The 7,696-nt window shown below is 34.1% G+C and overlaps 1 long non-coding RNA gene across 1 annotated transcript; it reads left to right on the forward strand.

The window, feature by feature from the left end:
- Nucleotides 1-2,176: 2,176 nt before the first annotated feature.
- LOC141629657 (uncharacterized) lies at nt 2,177-5,382 on the forward strand. Its single transcript, XR_012537323.1, has 3 exons — nt 2,177-2,404; nt 2,577-2,634; nt 4,902-5,382. It is a non-coding gene; the product is annotated as an uncharacterized LOC141629657 (long non-coding RNA).
- Nucleotides 5,383-7,696: the final 2,314 nt, after the last annotated feature.

The following is a 7,696-nucleotide window of genomic DNA, read 5'->3' on the forward strand; positions in this document are numbered from 1 at the left end:
AAAAGGAGAAATGATTGAAAAATGAGAGGGGCAAAATTGGAAAATGCGTATGCGAAAGAGTAAAATGCGTATGTGAAAAAGCAACACAAATGCAATTAGGGGAAAGAACTCAGCCAAGCAAAGTGTGATGATCCGTACACTTCGAATCCTTAGATTTATTGATGCCTATGTAATTTCATTTTCCTTGTATATTTTTAGTAAATATTTTTCTAGTTTAGCATAGTTAGCATAGCTTTTCTTTCCACAAATAGATATATCGCTATTCTACACTAGTTTTGTAATTTCAATGTCTCCTACTACCAGGATCTAAATATCAAATTTCCCTCTTTAGGGAGTACTAGTGAATGAAAATCTGCTTCCTACCTTGTACCTTCGTGTTGATTATTGTTGCTTTGTTGTGAACGACTCTTTGCCTTCACTTTCTAACAACCCGTGTTTGTGGGATCGACACTAGGATCCCGACTCACACATCCGAGACCGATTACGAATGCCTAGTGCTTGACAAACACTAGTGTTTGACGCTCTCGTTGCAATCCTGTCGAGTGTTGCTGAGACCTGAGTATCGTGCTAGTGAGCGATCCTTCACTAGTACGAAGATCCTTGTCGCTTGCATCTTGCCTTGAGCCGGGCAAGGGTGCGCGCCACGATCCGGCAAAAGTACCGGACCGTGACATTTAGTATCAGAGCCCGGTCTTCGGACGGGTTTCTGCACGCCGCGTTTGTTTATCAAGATCGAGAAAATGGGCGAAACAATTGAAGATCGAGTGGATGCCTTAGAGGAATCAATCGACGTCAAGCTTCCCAAACTCGAGGGCGTCGTTATGCGGATGGCCGCGAGCCTCGAGGAGTTGCAGAAGACGGTTTGTGAACTTGAAACGAAGGTGGACGGGATGAACACCCGCATCCAAGCGATCAGTGATGCGATCCCCGATAATCGAGAGGAAGAGATCAATCATCTCCACCGAAAGGTCGAGATGTTAGAGAATACTTGCGCCACGCTCGTGAAAGCGGTGGCCAATGACGGGAAATCTGTAGGGGGCCATAAGGTGAAGGCACCTCCACCTCGTACCTACGATGGGGCGAGGGATTCGAAAGCGGTCGATAACTTTATCTTCGATATGGAGCAATACTTCCGAGTAAGTGGCCTCGACGAAGACGCGGAAGTTGTCACGGCAAGCATATATCTAGTCGACGATGCCAAGATGTGGTGGAGGGCTAGGTACAAGGAAATCGATGTGGGCACGATTACGGTGACATCGTGGGCCGACTTCAAGAGGATCTTGAAGGATCACTTCTACCCCGAGAACACGGAGTTTGTTGCTCGGAAGAAGTTGAAGGAAATCAAGTACACCAAATCAATTCGAGAATATGTGAGGGAATTCTCAGCGTGCATGCTCGAGATTACCGAAATGTCCGAGACGGACAGGACATTCGAATTCATTGACGGGTTGAAGAGGTGGGCACAACAGGAGGTCATGAGGCAGAATCCCAAAACTCTGTCTTCGGCCATATCGGTCGCGGAGTGCCTGCTCGACTTTCACGGAGAGCGAGAGGCACCAAGAGTTGTGGCACCAATGGGGAATACTGGTGCGTCACTGAGTGGGTACAATGGACAAAGGCCACAAAATAGCGCAATTTCAGTTGGGAACAGTCGGTTCCGCTCGCAAGGAAGTCAAGCTCAATCGGCGACAATGGACAAAGGCCACAAAATAGCGCCATTTCAGTTAGCGCCCACCTGTCACGAAAAAAAATTAAAATAAAAAAATGGGGCCCATTCAATCGGTTATTTTTGCGCGTTTTGACCAGAAAATACACTAAAGAGACCTTGCTAAGGTGGTAAAAATAGAGAGCACGAAGGCGGAATGAGACATGATGAACGGATGAGGCACGAGAGAGACATGATGGATGGGTCAAGCTTGACCCGCTATTTTTCGCGGTGGATATGCACTTAATAAAGAAGCTCTCAGACTCTCTTAAAAGAAATAAAAAGAAAAGCTCTCGACAGACTCGCTAAATCCATCTATCTATATCTATCTATATCTATATCTATCTATCTATCTATCTATATATATAAAAGTATAATAGAGAAACCACTACACATCAGCCTGTACACGTGTCGTCTTCTCATTAAAAGTTTTCCCGCTCAATTAAGTGCCTCTAACCCTAAATTAGGGCTAAACCGCGATTTTGTTTAGCCACCACCTACTGCTCTCTCATCCTCCTCTGACCTCTAATTTTAATTTACATCCCTGCCTCCACATTTTATCCTTCGTCTATTCCCTCTCTAATCTACTCTTCACTCTTTTTTTTGTCCCTTTGATCTTTCATCAATCACTCTTCAAACACAAATCGCTAGCACTAATCCAAGTGAAGATTCTCAAAATTGAGGACGAATCTAATGGTGGTAAGATGGAGTTTCATCTTCATTGCATTATTTACCTTTGTATTGTTTCACCTTTTTACCTATTTTTGCATGATTATTGTATGATAGGATTGGATTTTGATATAGAAAATCTCATTGGTTTACTATTATTTTCACTGATTTATGCTTTCCGTGTTCGCTTAATTTTATGCAGAATGCGACTCGAGAGAGCGAATCATGGAAGGCTCGAGTTTCAAGTTCATCTTCATCCGGTATGCTTAATTGTTCATTTCAGTTACCGGTTGAGATATGATATTTCTTAGTACTCTTCCTCATTTTTCCATTTCAATTAAGATATGTTTGATTTTAATTAACTTTGATCCCCATAAGAGTAAACGGATATTGCCAACAACCTTGAATACAATGTCTAATTGGTCTTGATACAATTTATATGTATCGTTACTCTTCTGATACAAGATGATGGATGCCTTATTATTTTTACCATAGGAATTGTTTTAATAAATGATTTTCCAAAAAATTGTCAATACATGCTCAATTTTTGCATTTGCTCCATATGATAAATCATAGAACCTAATATAAATTTATTTTTATTTGAATACTAATGACTTCCTCCAGTTAGTCATGCCTATTCATGCATAAATTAGAACCTTGGTATATGCATTCATGATTTATCCTGCTAATGCGTTTTTTTATAACATAGATATGCTAACACAGTTTTTAATTACATTATTTGAGGATTTTGATTCTATGCTATGTCTACAATACAGGATAGGGCCATGCAAATAATTGCCATACACATATTTGTAAACACATTAACGATTTTTTTTATTAATGTGCATCGTGCACGGGTTTTATACTAAGGTTGCAGGTGATGTTACAAAACATGTACTACTTTTGTCTTAATCATTTGCTTACCTTTGATTAAAATACCCTTCATAAAGAATACATAATATAAATAAATGAATGATGTTGAGGAAGTATGAATTCTTTGAGCATATTGGTCACGAGATTTACACAACAATTGAGTATTCCCACTAGAGAGAAAATTGATTCTAATGTTTAAGTAAACATTTACAAAGCCTTGACTTATTGACTTTACTCTACTTGGTTCATTAGCCACACAATCTAGCCCATTCTTAATGCCAGAGTCTTAGTTAACAGGGCATCTGTGGCGGCTTAGGCAAATCAAATACCATCATTTATATTGAGTCTTACCGATATATTTTTTGCTTTTAGTGTTAAGTTTAGTAGTTATGGAGTAGTTTTTTTTAGACAACTTAGATTTAATTTGATGATCTCAAATTGTAGTACAAGTGACACTATTGTTATTCTTTTCTTTTGTAATTATGCTTATTGTGTAAAGGTAATCATAATACAAGAGATTTTCAACTTTAACGAAATATTGCGGGTCATGAAGGTTGTTTGTTCGAGTGTTTGATTACTACAAAAAACTACTCCCTCCGTCACAATCATTTATTTACCTTTGATTAAAATACTCTTCCCAATGAATAAAAAAGTAAACAAATGAATGGAACGGAGGGCGTATTTTTTTAGTCCATACAAGCATCCCCAACAAGGCACTAGATGTAGTAGCCTTTTTAAGCGTAATAGTTAAAAGACTCGGTGATGTATAGTTGAGTTTAAAAAATGTTTTGGGTTGATCGTATGCTAAAATAATGTTATTTTGTTTCATTTATTATTCGCTTGAAGTTTCTTAATAATAACGTCTTATGTACGAATATCATGAGCAGCCTGTTTTTTAGGTTTAATAGAAATGAGTTATAGTTTTTAAAAAAAAATTAAAACGGAATTGAATGTCTTCCATCATTGACATCTACAATATTCATTACACATTTTTTCCAACTTCAATAATTGATGATCAAATTATACATTTGAGGGATGATATGTATCGCACAATTTAACCTTTTAGTTCCCTTTGTTTTTAAGTATTGGCCTTGTGATATTAGCCAAATAAATTTCCAACTATCCTTGCTAAAGAAATAATACTCCGTACAAACTAACTTAAGTTGATTGTTTTGGAACTATGTATTAGTAAGTCACAAATAATATTATACAACTGGTTGTACAAGAGCATTGTACAACCATAATCAATCTTTTTGAGCTTATGTGTATTTTTTTCGAGCTCTTATATTTTTTTTATATTTTAATTTTTTGATGTCAAAAATTTAAATTTAATTGAGCTCCTATATATTATTTTTGCGTTTCATTATAATTTTTTAAGTTTAATATTTTTATAATGGAGCTCGAATTCTTTTACACAAAGCTCATAATCTATAGGTCTAAGCTCAACTAAGTAATTCTAAAGCTCGGGTTCTTTTCTATACAACCAATACAACTGGTTGTATAGTGTATTTACTGTTAGTAAGTCTAGGTATTTTGAAGAGTTATATTTATAAAATATGCAACATTGATCCATGCATTATTAATATGCACTAATTGATTGATATTTTCCCCTATACAGAGCACTTATAATAGGTTGGATTTTAAATTTTTGTAGCCTCAGAAGATGAACAGAAGACTACCTTGGCATTTGCTTTTAATGTATCATGTGGAATATAATCTCTAATTGATTCGATGTGACATTAAGAAAAGGAGTCCATTGGCATGAGATATTCAAGGAAGCTCGGTGGGAAGTACAGGATCAAAGCAACACTTCTTGGATGAGAAGTAAATGTTTTGGCCGTTTTTTTACAGTAATAATAGTCACATTATCCTTGGTAGAACTATCACTAAAAGTAGTAGTAGATGATAACATGACCAATTTAGGATTTACAAGAATTGGGGCTATGTTATATTAATGGGATGTTATAACTATATAGAGGAACAATTCTTTATTTTTTTTTGCTACAATAGATTTGAAAGGGAAATTGTCATTATCAAGTATTGTAAATTTAAACTAAAATAATATAATATTGTAATGATATAACTTTACAGTGATTATATCTATAGCCATGCAACTTTGCACGGGTTTTAAACTAGTTAAGCATATTTTATAAATAGAAAAAATAATAAGTTTCATGACACTTAAAGTGAGCTAAACTGAACTAAATGGAGTTGAATAGAAATGAAGTGAAATGAATCGACTTGAAGTGAGCTGAACAAAACTTAATTAACTGAAAACACAATATTATAAAGTATTTTTATATCTAACATGAAAAATTTAAACCTGAAAATACAACAATACAATAAGTTAGCCTTTTTCACTCTAACAAAAAAAAAACATCAAAAATTTTAATTACACAGTAATTTGGGTTAATGAAAAGCAAAAATTATACAAACATTTGCATGACCCAACTCAAAACATTTTTTTCACAAAACTTGTTTATTTGTCACCTATCGATTCACAAAAATAGTATATTCTCAAATATTTGAAAAACAATGTTTCCTCACCTATCTCTAGAAACCCCTCACGCAAAGTCATATTCTTTCATTGTTGCTTTCTCGCTCTAGCTGTCTACTTGCATAATCTCATCATCTAGGGTACATTTTAACTGACGACGCTCATCTTTATAAATGAAATATCTTTTAGTCAATCAAAGAAAAGGTGGAAGGTGCTACATAATATGCCTCAAATGTCACACAAGTATCAATGTTAATTATCGTTTCCGCTTTCACATTTCATAATTTCATACGGATGCATAAACGTGATATACTAGTCATAAAATAAGCAGGTAGTCAAGGAAGAAAGGAGATAGACATGGACGATAAAGATCGTAAGAAACTCATCGCCAAAGTGTGAAAGCAGATAGCTAAAGAAATATAATTTGCAAAATTAGATGATGTTATGTAGATGAGATACTAAATATGTTTATATTGAATAATTTTGGATTGTATTAACTATTAGATTACTGTAATATTAATTGGTTTGACTTTCAAAACTTTATCTCTTTTGCCATTTTTTTCACATTTAACTAAAAATATCAATTAAGCAGTAGTAGTGGTACCAACAACAACAACAACAACAAAAACAAAAACAAAAACAAAAACAAAAGCCAGTAGTAGCAAGGTTGAGCTGAACTTAATAGTAGAATAGTAGAAGCAGTAGAAATAAAGTTGAACTGAGCTAAACTTAATAGAGTTGAATTGAGCAGGACTAAAGTGGGTTGAACTGAACTAATGAATTTGAACTAAGCTGAACTGAGTTGAAATTAAGAGGAAAAAAAGAAGGCCTTAGTCTAGACTTGACTTAGGCCCTGTTCATTTGGACTTACTTTCAGTTCTTATAAGTCCAGTTCAATTGATTCATTTCTATTAAGTTGATTCGATTCGATTCAAATATATTGATTGATTCGATTCAACATTAGTAATACTATTCTTATTTTATATTCTTACTGTTATCATTATTATTATATTAATCTATTTAATATTTTTATTATTATATTATATATATTTATTATATTTATTATATTACTATTGTTTTTTTTATTATTTTTATTATTTTATTTATATTTAATATATTTATTTATTATTATATTATTATGATTAATGGCAATATTAGTAGTCTAAAGTATTATTATTATTATTATTATTATATTATTATTATTATTATTATTATTATTATTATTATTATTATTATTATTATTATTATTATTATATTACATATATTATTACTATTATTATTTATATCAATTGTTAAAATTATTTATAATATTTATATTATATTATACTTATCGTATTTATTTTTTATTTATTATAATTAATATATTGTATTATTTAATATTATATTATTATTAATAATGTTATCATTTATATTAGGCCAATTTGATAACTTATACCTTGAATAATTCCGTTTTTCAAATATTATACCTAGAATAACTTTCTTTAAAACTTTATACCCAAAATATTTTTTCTTCTAAACTTAATACCAAATCTAAAAAAATGGTCTGAATTGACGAATTTACCCCTTAATAATTAAATATCATCCCCCTTTCCCACCTATTAACCCACATATCCACCATTACCACCACTAAAAACCTTCAACACCACCGTTGGTGCCATTACCGCCATCCACAGTTGTCCTCCCGTCGCCTGCTCTGATCTTCCGCCTCTTTTCCCCAACCTATCACCACTATTTCCCAGTTCCCACGCACCCGCCACATCACCACCTCAAGTATGCAAACCACCCAATAACCCTCCAGATCCGTCGAAAGCCTTTCAAACACGGCCTCCTTCCTCTCCCTAAACTCATCATCTCCGACACCATCTCCTCCCTCTCTCTGTCTTCCCTCAAATCCACCCCCTTCCCCATTCCGAGTCAACTCATCCGCCCTCGCCGATTCCCTCTATCTCTCC

This window comes from Silene latifolia, chromosome 2 (genome assembly GCF_048544455.1).
Source record: "Silene latifolia isolate original U9 population chromosome 2, ASM4854445v1, whole genome shotgun sequence".
Classification (NCBI taxonomy): domain Eukaryota; kingdom Viridiplantae; phylum Streptophyta; class Magnoliopsida; order Caryophyllales; family Caryophyllaceae; genus Silene; species Silene latifolia.